Source organism: Eurosta solidaginis, chromosome 5 (assembly GCF_040869045.1).
Source record: "Eurosta solidaginis isolate ZX-2024a chromosome 5, ASM4086904v1, whole genome shotgun sequence".
NCBI classification, from domain to species: Eukaryota; Metazoa; Arthropoda; class Insecta; order Diptera; family Tephritidae; genus Eurosta; species Eurosta solidaginis.
The window spans coordinates 91,420,322-91,433,532 of NC_090323.1; the positions used below are offsets into that span (position 1 = coordinate 91,420,322).

Below are 13,211 nucleotides of genomic sequence, written 5' to 3' on the forward strand. Positions count from 1 at the left end.
ATATGTTATGTTAGTTTTTCTTTAATAAAAATTAAAAAATGTATGAAGTAAATGACCGCTTTTTCAAACGGAACAACGTTTTATCTACTATCAGAGTGATGCTGCTTATAGCGAAAGAACGTTGTATCATCCATTTTAACGAATACATACAACGTTATTTCACTAAAAAAAATAAATTTAGAATCGGTTTTTTTGCTATTGAGGACGTAACATTTTATTTGTTTTTACATATTCCAGTTCCAGTACGGCCCTTATTTAATATAAGTTGAAAACATAAAAAGAAAAAATATCTAGAGACTTCAATCTGTGTTTTTGCCCTACCCAACATTTTACATTTTGTCGTTTACAATAGCTGTATTTCGTTGCTAAATAGTACAATTAAAACACTAGCTGGCTTACCGAATTGCATGGAAAGCAACAATAAAAAGTAATCGAGTTTAGTTGGCTAAGCGCTTTCAGTTGAAACCGCTTAGGTAATTGTCGACCTGATTGATAGTGTTGTATAGTGTTGCATATTCAAAAATAGGGCACTATTGTGAACGAGCGAATGAAATGAACATACGAATGTGTAGATAAACAAAAATAACAAAATAACAGCGTGGCGGCAGGGTGACATACATACAAACAAACACACGTATTTCATGTATTTTGTTTTTGTAATTCTCTGGTTGAGTGTCAAAAACATACTGCGCTAAAAGTAGAAATGTCATAGCAGCGAAAAAAAGTAACAATTAACTGATAAAACTCCACCATCTGCATGGTTTTGGCATAATGAAACTGTTTAGCTAGTTGAAGCGTTTTCTTCAAGCTCGCTTGAAAAAAAAATACACTTAATGTTACTTGAGGCGACCATTCAACTGTCTAGCCGTATCGGTCTTATAGAAGATTTACTTGTCTGCAATCTCGAACTTGTGAAAATTGCTGTAAAGTCATATATAAGGAGTAGTGTTATACATGTTGAAGATTTTCCAAAGCTCTTTCTTAAAATAGTGCAATCTCGTTCGACTATTCAATAGATAATCTAAGAGTTTACATGTGTTCCGTCCTTAGGAACTAGACTATTTTCTGTCAAGTTTTCACCATTCTCTATTATTTCGTGCTTCCAATTAGAGATTATACTCTAGGAGTGGAACTTTTTCTATGAAAAAAAGTTCGCATCTCTCAAAATTTGATCACAATTACCGATTACCGAAGGGAAAAGTGTTTACTGCCAATTTCACACAGGGGCTTAATGAAATAATTAGTCAATTTTTCTACATTAAAGGCCTAATTGAACTCAATCTTCCGTACAAAATACAAATTCTTAATTATCTCATTATTGCTTTATTAAAAGCCTAATCGAGTGATTGGGGTTTACTTGGTGCTTCGAATTTTATTGTTAATGTAACAAATGACAATCCAAAATAAATTTATTTCAATAATTTACGAAAGATAGAAAAACACGAAAAAATTTCAAAATTTAATTTTCGCTGCGTTTTCTGTAAAAGATAATATGGCTTTTACGAAAATAGGCACATATTTGGTTAGATGTAATATCTATGGGTATTTGGGCATTAGACTGGCCGCAACTTGTATGGAGAAAAATAAAAATTGAAAATCCAAAAGTTTTCGGGTCGTAAAACATGAGGTTAGAGCAATAAAGAACGGTATATTTTTTCAACCCGAGCCGATGATGCCTAACTGTGCCCATTTAATCCGAATGTATGAACAATTTTTACTAATTTTTTTTCCAATTTTTTTGTTCGAATTTTATATTTATTGATGTGATGCAATTTCAGTTGATAATCTTGTTTACTTTATTGCGGTATGGCCCGATTTATATCGCGAAAGGCACCTGAAAAAGGCGCTTTTTCAGCACACATAACTGATTAGTGACACGTGGAAAATACATATGTTTCCGTCATTTGAGTAATAGAAATTGTGTTTTATGAACGTTGTGTTGAGCCACCTGCCAAATGAAATAATTATTTTAAAATTTTATCAAAAGGTACTTTTTAAATAATTTTTCACTCTTCACTATAATAATAAAAAGAAACATTTGTTTCATAATCAACACTCTGGTGATCACTAAACAATTGATTAACTGTTGTCTTCGCTGAATGCACTAAAAGTTTTGAAATTTTACTCGACATTTGAACTAGTAGGCTATGGCATTGCATTCTTATTCAGTTTGAATTTTTTTTCCAACATTTGAATTGGTAGGCTATGACATTGCATTCTTATTCAGTTTCAGTTGTCTTATGCGTTTGATAGTACAGAAGTAATTCATCAGTGAAAAAATGAGTTCATAATCATTAACAGACATTCCGAAAAAAAGATTACGTTTTGAGCAAAAAATATTTTTAGTGGGTGAATGTGAAAATGTTATTTTAGGGGCCAAGTTGTCATCGATGAAACAGGTACTCGAATTAATGTTTTACAAAATGAGGCATGAAAAAATGACTTTGGAAAACAATATGAAATACACGATTGGTGCCACGATTGAATTTCGGAAATAAAATAATTAAAAAAAAGTTTGTAAGTTAAACGGTTTTATTGAAAACAATACTTGAATAATAATACTAAAAGCTAGAAAATAATTAGGTAGGTCCTAGGTACTAGTCATCACACTCCTAATCAATCTAGGGCATTGGTCAGACAATTAAATAAAAGCGTTGGGCGCGTGAAATTTCTAAAAATATGAGGCGTAGCATAACCTTATTAAGATTCAGTTGGTCTTATATATGACTATCAATAGAAATTTGACGCCTTCAACGCTTTTATTTAATTGTCTGGTCAACGCCCTAGATAGTGTGATCAACGCCCTAGACTAATTTTAAGTATTTCAAAAGTGGAATATTGGACAATGAAGTTCCGAAAGCCTTTACAATAGCCGAAGTTGAAATGTTTAAGAATTTTTTCTAACTGCATTAAATAGTAACCACACTAGTGCCGATTATAAAGAACTACTACAGCTATCGTTGCTCTTTGTTGGGGAAGCCGTACCAAATTTTTCACAAGTACGGTCACCTGGTGCAACATCACACGCAAGGTTTATTTCGAAGTGCCTATATTGCTACAACATGTTTCTGTTTCGCGAGCAATTCGTGTTAACGACTTCAGAGATAAACAGTCTATTTTTTAACCTGCATCTACGTTCCATATTTGGTTGGTTCTGTGGATCCAATAGCTGCTCCACAAAATGACTTTAAGACCATTCAAAGTGTGATTGCATATTTCTATAAGAATGTATCCAAAGTCTTCTTACATAAAATTAAAAATCATTTATGGCATTTGCCGGAAGAAGCGGTTGGCCTTTAATTTTTTGATGATAAAATTCCTTCACATGTTAAGCGAAAAATGGTGGAAGCAATTACTAGCGATAGCCACAAGGAAGATGCTGTTCCAAACAGAGTTGTTGCAACAATATCAGAAATAATGATTTACGGCAGCAAGAATATAAATGATTTTATTTCATTGGGAACTAAAACATTCTTTACCCGCTTAGGAATTGAAGCTAGTTTTTTGGAATCAGATCATTCAACATGGCAAAAAGTGAAGACTCTATATCAGGAAAACGTTTTTGTCAGCATTTGTCCGTAATTAATGACGCTGCACAGAGAGCATTGAAATTGATAACAGACTTCAATAGATCGCTTACTTATAATGAAGAAGATAAACAGTACTTACTGCAAGTTGTTGAGCACTACAGGAAATTGTATCCGTCTAACACCAAAATTTCTCTCATTAAATAGACACTCTAATTCTTAAATTTTATTAAGTTAAAATAATTTATATAAATTAAGTTAAATTATATATATATTAAATTAAATTAATTATGTAAATTGGAAAGAAAAACATATTTTATAAAAATTGTGATTTTTTCAAATTGTCCATACTTTGGTATCAAATGGGCACGGTTAGGCATCATCGGATCGGGTTAAAAGATTACACCGTTATTCATTACTCCTAACCTCATATTTAAAGGCCCGAAAATGTATGGATTTCCAAAAAAATGTTACGGCCAGTCTATTGGGCATGCATTTTATTTTGATTATATTTATAGTAAAGAAGGAAACGACTGCTCTCCATTTTAACTATTTTTTGTAAAAACGAAATATTCGCGGCCACCGTGGTGTGATGGTAGCGTGCTCCGCCTATCACACCGTATGCCCTGGGTTCAACTCCCGGACAAAGCAACATCAAAATTTTAGAAATAAGATTTTTCAATTAGAAGAAAATTTTTCTAAGCGGGGTCGCCCCTCGGCAGTGTTTGGCAAGCACTCCGGGTGTATTTCTGCCATGAAAAGCTCTCAGTGAAAACTCATCTGCTTTGCAGATGCCGTTCGGAGTCGGCATAAAACATGTAGGTCCCGTCCGGCCAATTTGTAGGGAAAATCAAGAGGAGCACGACGCAAATTGGAAGAGAAGCTCGGCCTTAGATCTCTTCGGAGGTTATCGCGCCTTACATTTTTTTTTTTTTTTAAATATTTTTTAGGGGCTGCTGACAGATGTTCGCTTAATGAAGCAAAAGGCTCTGTATGAAAAGGGAAACTTAATAATTTCATTAAATAGAATTGTGATTCGGTTAAGTTTCTGTGTGAAAACAGTATACCGGAAATTTGGTTATATAATTAAGGATTAGGAGTTAAGAACGAAAATGAAGATAATCTCTTTATATGTAAACTAATTCTAAGATGAGAAATTTCAAAATGGTTTACTTGGATCAACTCGTTTCCCAAAGGGTCTTCCAAGTCTCTCCGATATGTTTCCACAAGCTTGTTAGCCTTCAATTCGATTTCTTCTGATTCCATGTGTTCACCAATAAAATTGAATCTCTCAAAAAGTAACTCGTAATAGGCAATTTTGCTTCAAGTGAATTAATAACAAGAAGGAAAACTTCCGTGCGGAATTTGTCTCTAGCTGAAAGTTGTACTGCCTATGCTTTAGAACCAAGGGGTTGCTAGCGAACATTTTCTGATCGAACTCGTACAGACTCATAATCGCTGGTCTCTGAAAACTTTTAAGCGGCTTCTTCGTATGTCTCGAACACATTTCTTTTTGATTTGAGAAATGATAGCAGAGAGTGCTGTTAACAAGTTCTTAGGGCTTTGAAGAGAATTAATGGTTGAATCAAATCTTTAGAGAATATCATACCAACACGTAACGTATAAAGGTGTTTCGAGAGAGCATACCTTCATTTCCAGACTTTGTGCTTGATTTCTAGCCACGTCTTTCTGTTCAGCCTCGTCCAGAGTTATTATCAATATATTCTTATGGGTACAAAAGCAACTTTCGCAACCATTGTGAATTCATACTAGAGGCGAATGTTTGAAAAAAACGTTTACAATAGTAAACAGCCCGGATCACCTGTTAAATCGCTGTTCAATTAATTAAATCATTTGCTCAATGTGTTTTTCAAGAATTTTTTAAGACGACTGATGTATATTGGAACGATTTTCCGTCATCCCTTTTCAAATTTGGTTTTAAGACAAACCGGTTTCGGCGTTGTGCCATCATCAGGGTCGATTTTCGTTCTTTTCTGGTACATTGCGTTGTTTACATATTTAGAAATGTTTACTTAACTGGCTGCTCATATTTTATCTACCAACAACATTTTAAAAATTAATATTAATTTATAGTGGATACATTTGAAACAAAAGTTGGGTTGAAACACATATGAGCAATTCATGGCACTTCAATTTCTTAACCACGAACAACAAACAAACCGTTCTTCCATTATCTGGTCATTCGCGACAGCCGTTCTCCCTGTCAGCGTTTATTTGACAGGTAGGTATGGCAATGGAGGCATAGAAAAATTTTTCCTTGTATGAATTCACAATTTTCACAGCTTTTGTAGCATCAGCACGACATGAACAGCGAGTATCACTCAAAGGACTGTAAGATATGTTTTTGTAAAAAGAGAAGTAACACATCAGCCACGTTTTCACGCTTGTGCCCTCAATTTGGAATGAAAGTGAGGAAACGTTCGATTGGATTGAGGCTTTCCATGTATCCGATAGGTAGTCATTTGATCAATATGCGCTTCATCACATGAAAAGTTTAAAATGAAAGCCAAAAAGTTTTACCCGTACCGCGTTTTTAAACTTTTTCGCTCTATTTTATAAAGTATTAGAGGATAAAAGTAACTCTTAATATATTTGGGATTAAATTTTAGTCCAGAACAAGTATTTCCAATAAGTGGTTTAAAATAAAAACCTAAAAGTCTTACATTCTCAAATGGCAGGGGACTCATTTTTTAATATCTCTAGGTTTGAACTTAAGACCAGTGACTGATTTAAAATTGAAACCAAAAAGTTCCACTGATATTCTCATTATTTCCTAAACTCTTTAAAATAGGTTATACTCGTATACTAGTTTCGTGAAGGGAGGGAACGCGACGATGACGTTTTTATTGTTGAAACTAAATTCTCTGAAAATTACCACATAATTTCTTTTGGGAAAAGCAAGTTAAATTAAAAACAAAATATTGAACAACTGGTAATTAACATAATTTTGTATTCTCAAAAAAAAATCCCAATAGCATCATTCAAAGTGAAGGAATAGATTTTCGCACCACGTCTGACTGCCAGATTCAAAAAGAAAGCTCTGCAAATCTTATTTTGAAAATAAGCGACTGTTCTCCATTGCTGCTAGAAGTTGCAGATCACTTCTTTGAACATCAGACTCCTGTAAAAAACAAAAACAAGGCGATCAAAGCTTCAAAATCAACAGTGAGGTAAACACCTTTGATATTAGTATTGTGGCATTTCATGACAAGAACTGAACTAAAGGCATTTGTAAATAAACGATGTTGTTAAAAATAAGTCAAAATGTTCTAATTTTACGTTATTTTTTTAACATAAAAATATATACCAAAAAGTTGTAACTACAGATTCTGTGGTTTAAAATATGGACCATTTTTGGTCTAAAATTTAAACTTCAATGTTTTAACTCCAGTTTATGAAGGATTTAAATATAAACCCAAGGGTTTACAAAACAAGCAGGCATGTTTTAGTTCTAGTATTTTTTGGTTTCACATTGAAACAGTTAAGCTTTGAATCTAAACCGGAATGTTTTTATATTAGTGTTTCTTGGTTTGAAAAATGGAAGTTTTCTGGACTTAAATTTAAACCAAAATGTTTCAACTCAAAACCAGTCATAGGAGCTCGTTTCTTTTTAAACTTTACTACATCTGCATCTAAAACCAAAAAAAAGTTTGATATATGTAGCCAAACAAGTTTAAGATTTAAACCAAAATTTTCAACCGTGCAGAAATAGAATGGTGTTTGGTTTTTTGATGCTACTAATTGTTTCTGACTTTCCCTTCCATCATAATTTCTTCTCATATTGTTGAAGATAAATAATTTACATTTCCTCGCCTTTTATTTCCATGTTCTTTACTGTGTGGTGGCCAAAAAGGGGTCAAATTGAGCCAGTAGTTCCAGTACACCAAGAAGATTTCCAATATTGATCATTTGATTTGAGCCGCGAAAAGCTAAGCCACGTTCTGCAAGAAATTCAAAGGCGCTGAAAATGAAAACTCTTCTCAATACTTCACGCCAATATGCATTTTTTCCTATGATCTGGAAATTAATTACCAACGTTTTAGATATTCATAAATTTTCTTCTAGAAGTCTTGTATTGAAAAAAAAAGTTAGCATTCTCCGCGGTTTTCGTTTGGCCTCGGACGAAGTTTATGTAGCACCTCGGCTTCGTCTACGATATCAAATAGTGAATGATATATTAAGGGAGTTCAGAAGTTTGTGTATTTGACTTTGAAAACGTTGCTTTAGCAAATAAAAGATACGGATCGTGAGCAACTTTTTTCATTTTAAACATTTTCTTTGCACTTTTTTTGTTATGGCAGTTGATGATTTGCTATTCAGTATTGAAAAAATAAAGTACAGTTTTTGCCATAATAAGCAAATGCATAGCCGTGTATTTAGTTAGTGTACTGTAAGAGATATGCTACGTTGGCAATGCTATGATGCTAGACCATTTTCACAAAATCCTGAACTTCTTAATTATAATTGTACTTACGTAATACAAAAAATAAAAAATTTAACCTAGAGAAACAAAACAATATTTTTGCAAATTTTTTTTTCATCGTCTTTTGCCCTGCCCTTAAAGACCAGAAAAAGCTAGTTACTCCACTCATTGTGCACAAATAACATACTCTGAACTCGTCTAAAGTCAACTCGAATCGGCTTCGAGAAGTACACTTTTTTTGATTATATCTATTGCCGCTCGAAACTTCGCGCTTATTGGCCGGAATCATAGTCACTGATTAAAACTCTGTTTAGTTAAAATCTTGCCTAAATTAAAAACGGCATTTAAAATTTTGGTTTGTCATAATCATAATAAACACAGTTTTCACCTAAAATAAGCATGGACGGGGTATCCGTATGAAGAAATTGATTTGATTGGCTCTATGAAGAAATTTCAGAAGATTTATTATTATTAATAATTATTATTCGATACAATTTAACAATTGTCAAATGAAAAGGGGAATAGGAAACACAAAAGGGAATGACAGCAGAATTGACTTCAAGATTATTGTAATGTAATTCATTAATTCGAAGTCGGAAATAAGAAGTTGTTCTTTTATTAATAGATAATTACAAAAATTGCCCCCAAACCGCTGCAAAACTGGAAGTCGGATCCGTAGTTGTTGTTGTTGTTGTTGTAGAGATAAGGACACTCCCCGAAGGCCTTGGGGAGTGTTATCGATGTTGATGGTCCTTTGCCGGATGCAGATCCGGTACGTTCCGGTACCAAGCCCGACCATCTCGGGAACGATTTTTTATGACCACATGCGACCTTTTATATATTGCGCTGGCAACCTAAAAGGGTTGCGCTACATAACGCCTTGAATGTGGTATTTTAGTCGCCCCTTACGACAGGCATACTTACCGCGAGTATATTCTGACCCCCTAACTCGCTGGGGGAATCCGTAGTGTTTTTGCACAGTGTAACTTTCTGAATTGACGGTCTTAGCCATGAAAAAATGAAAACAACCACATCAAAATATTAAATTTTTTGGCAAAATCTCTTGGCAGCGTAAAAATATTTCTTTCCCGCCTTCGGATTATTGCTTCTTAGGTAAATACATTTTTGACATGTATTAGCAACCGACCCCTGTGGTAAATTATTACTTCCATTAACACCTTTATTCTAAGCTGGGGGTCAATTCCATAACTGTGAAAAACTGAAAAATGTACACTTATTGAAAACTCATTTGCACACAAAATACACTTTACACTTTCTACCTTCATGCGAATCTGTAAAGTATTGTGCACATTGTTTTGCTGAATGAGCGCTGAGTGTAAAAGTCATATTTCAGTGAGAAAATGTTTATGAAAGGCCATGAAAAAAAGTTATTCTGCAACAGTGCGTTTGAGTTTTGAATGTCACAATAGTGAACACTGACTGTCAAGAAAACTCACGAAGTTTTTATCAGTGAGTTTTCTTGTTCACAGTTTTGCTTTACAGAATCAGAATTTCAAAGTTTACACAATTTTCTTGTTTATACTTTAAAACTCACAGATAGTGAATTGACCCCCCTGTAACAACATTAATTTTAACGGTTGCGAAAATGACAAACAACTTATCGCATTTTGATTGCGGATAAATAGTTGGTGACGTCTCGCTACCACGCAAAATGGCACGTCTTTGGCAAATATTTGTTTGAACAAACTGAACAATACAAAGGGTTTCCATGTTAATGTACACGAATTGTAAACAATATTATATTTTATTCCTCAATTGTGCATCTATCTTTTTCGACAGTATAAACATGCAGGTCAGAATCGCGGTTAAATGAACTGGTTGTTGTTGTTGTTATTGTAGCAGTGCTTCGCCCCACCTAACAGCCGCGACCGATCACAAATTGTCATCAATAACCCCATCAATGTAACCCCCAAAAATGAACTGGTAACGATTTTTGGCTACTTAACCTCCTATAAAAACGGTAACGTTTTGGAATAAGGCCTTGAATAAGTATTTCTATATTTACGGCCTTATTCCGAACATTACCGGCATATTTGTCATACAAATGTTATATAGATAACCAAAAATCGTTACTAGTTCATATAACCGCGATTCTGCCCCGCTCGGTTATACTGTCAGAAAAAAAAGATGAGCAATTGAGAGTAATGGCCTAATTCCGAACATTTTACTGCTAACGTTATTGCCCGGAATTACGAAAAGTTGTTTGTCATTTTCGTAACCAGTGAGAAGAATGTTGTTTCCAGCTTATTATAAGGGTGTTAAAGTTAAAATGAAAATAGGATTATATTTCTTCCTAAACATATACTAAAATATTAAAACGCACTAATATTTATCAATGGAAATAATCTGAATTAAAGATTTTACTGAATTTGCATAGGTTTAGCCATGTAACCATCGCGCATTTAAAAATTGCGTAAGTCTCCTCCCAAACATATTAATATGCATTCTAATGATAATAAATCATTCCCACTTAAGTTTTTCGCATTTAAATTGCAAATTGTTAAATTTCACGCAACTTTTGACAGCAGATCGTCAAAACCTATTTTATAGAACGCGCTCATGTCATTTTAAATTTAAAATACTTTTCTAGAGATAAAACAGTCTTTACGTTGACTAAAGCAGATTTAAAATTATGCTTAATTTAGAACCATGTTTGAACCAATAAAACTCTATATGAATTCGACAACGACTTAGGGCTATTAAATTCAAAGCACCAAATCATATTTATGAAAAGCTAAAACTTTCCCAGTCTTCTAGACGCGGCCATCTAGTAATACTAAGATATTTGTAATTGTCCTCTTCGTAGTTGTTAATGATGTAAGGCTCTGGAACTCTCTTCATGATTTTTAAGGTTGATATGGGTAGAAAGAACTACAAAAGGCTAATTAATAGTTATTTCAGATCAGTGTGATTCATGTGGTTACAATATTATTGCATGTGTATTCTTTTCTTTCTTTAATAATATACATAAGCATTTCTCATGTTTTTGTTTCGACTCTTTCAAGCCTATAACTTTTTTGGCTATGGCCCGAGTTTCTCTCCGGTTCTCTCCAGATCGTTTAAGAGAAGAAGTAGACCTTTCCAACGATATATATACCACCTAAGAAAATTTAATACAACTGTACAAATTTTCCCCTTGAACGATTTTTTCTCTTTTCTTCGGGTTTCGTCAAGTTTGGCGCTATATGTATGCACTATTTATAAGAAGACTACACCAACCCTGCATTTCATCAAAATTGTAAATTAATTATGAGTTCAATGGGTATTAATTTCCTTATAGTACCTATATGCTATAAACAAAGTTTGAATACAATTTAAAATTGTATAAAAATTACTAGGAAATGTCAATTTGGCCCATGTTTGTTTAATTTTTGAATCACCCTGTGCACACTTGTATGACTATAACTTTTGTAGTTACCAACCGAGCTTAAACCTTTTGAATAGTTTTTAATAGACAAAACTACATTCTTTAAAATTACATAATTTATTCATGAATAAGATATTCTTCAAACATTTTGTATAGATAATTTTTAATAAATTTTGTTTTCTGAAAGCATTTGAATAGAAATTACAAATTGCAAAAACGTGTTAGCTGGTTGTAACGGAAATTTATAACCTTAAAAAAATTAAAGGTGTCATGTGGGGACATATTGCAAGGAGGACATACATTATGTATGTCAGGGTTCATTGTGGATAGGTAAGAGTTTAAAATGTTACAGTAGCCAGAACGAAGTTGAGCTAGAGTGACGCGCGTCTCCCTAGGGATAATGCTTTCCTCTTCTTCGAGTTCAGGTGATTTGTCTTTAGATATGTAGACCTCCGACGACTTTTTGTGGATATTACAGAGGACCTGCTTGTGTTTTTCTTCTACATACGGTTGTATTCTCAGGTGCCGTTTTTCCTCATTATGCTTGCGGAGATGACTTCTAAAGGCCCTGGGAAGTGGGGTCTCCACAATCAAATGTCTGTTGGGATGCCCCGGTTTCTGGGTATTCAACAGAAACTGCTGTTAATGGGGTGTACTCTTGTCTCACTGCGTAGGTGGTATTCTGGTGACATAAGAAGACAGCTCGTAACGATTCTGAGAGCAGTGTTTTGGCAGGCCTGTTTTTTCTACCAGTGTCCTTTCAATGCTACCCTATATAATTTAAACCTGTGTTCTAAGAATATAGTATTTTGTATTTTCTGTTAACTCTTATAAAAGCAACTTTAATGTGATCTTAACATACATATATATGTAAATATGTATATATGTATGAAAGGATTATACACACATTCGTCCACATCTACTTTTCTCTTCAATACATGTTTAGAATTTTTCTATTTTCTGCATATGCCTTTGATATAAGTTTAAACTGTATCTATATATATATTCATACACAAATTACATTTAACTTCTTTTTTATATGAATTGATATATGTAGTTTATTTATGTTTAGCTGTATTTATCAAATATGTATACCTGAGATACAAATCAATACAACTATAATGAACCTCTTTACTTTGCTACTTGCAAAAAATAATAATGAATACTTACTTTCAGCTATTCAGTTAAAAACTCCAACGATGTGCACAATGGTTATTTATTGTAATTTTATTCAATAGTTCAACATAAAGCACAACAGTCGTATAATACATAAATATATTTCATTAGATTTCGACCTCTAGAGCTAAAAACTTGTACGCAGACTCGCTATTTTCTTAGCTTTTCTATGCTTTCTCACGAAGGCGAGGTAACACTTTCCCAAATGTATAACGAATGAAAACAAACTTAACCCATAAATTCCCAATTTTGTAGTGCTTTCTCCTTATTTAATTTCACTACTGTTAAACAAGTTGAACTGAATGAATTTTCAAATATGTTATTAAGAATGTTTTTTAGTTAAAGTGTATATGTTTTTACACAGGTTCAAAAACGGTAGTAAAAGTAAACCCGTTTATTTGAAAATTTTAATGAAACGATTCCTGTGGAAGGAAACACCTTTAAGTTTTTATAGAACATTTAATCCAAACTGTTTATAAAAAACGATATAACATTGGGATGTAATTCACAATCGAAATTATCTATTAACGGTGAGACTTTGAACGTTGGCTCAGAACGTTGAAAACTCGTGCACTTCAAGATACGTCAATAATAATTTTAAGTAAACCGACTTTACTGATCTTCGTGTAGTGTCTCTCAGCTTGTTAATTTTGATGTAGATTTACTTCACGCAATA

General features: G+C 33.4%; 1 protein-coding gene across 3 annotated transcripts in view; it reads right to left on the reverse strand.

Annotated features, from left to right (window-relative positions):
- LOC137253437 (limbic system-associated membrane protein) overlaps positions 1 to 12,681 on the reverse strand; it is a 795,865-nt gene extending 783,184 nt beyond the window's left edge. For all 3 annotated transcript variants that reach the window (XM_067790351.1, XM_067790350.1, XM_067790352.1), the window contains exon 1: positions 12,530 to 12,681. The gene's annotated coding sequence lies outside the window, so the exon portion shown is untranslated. The remainder of the gene's footprint in view (positions 1 to 12,529) is intronic.
- Positions 12,682 to 13,211: the final 530 nt, after the last annotated feature.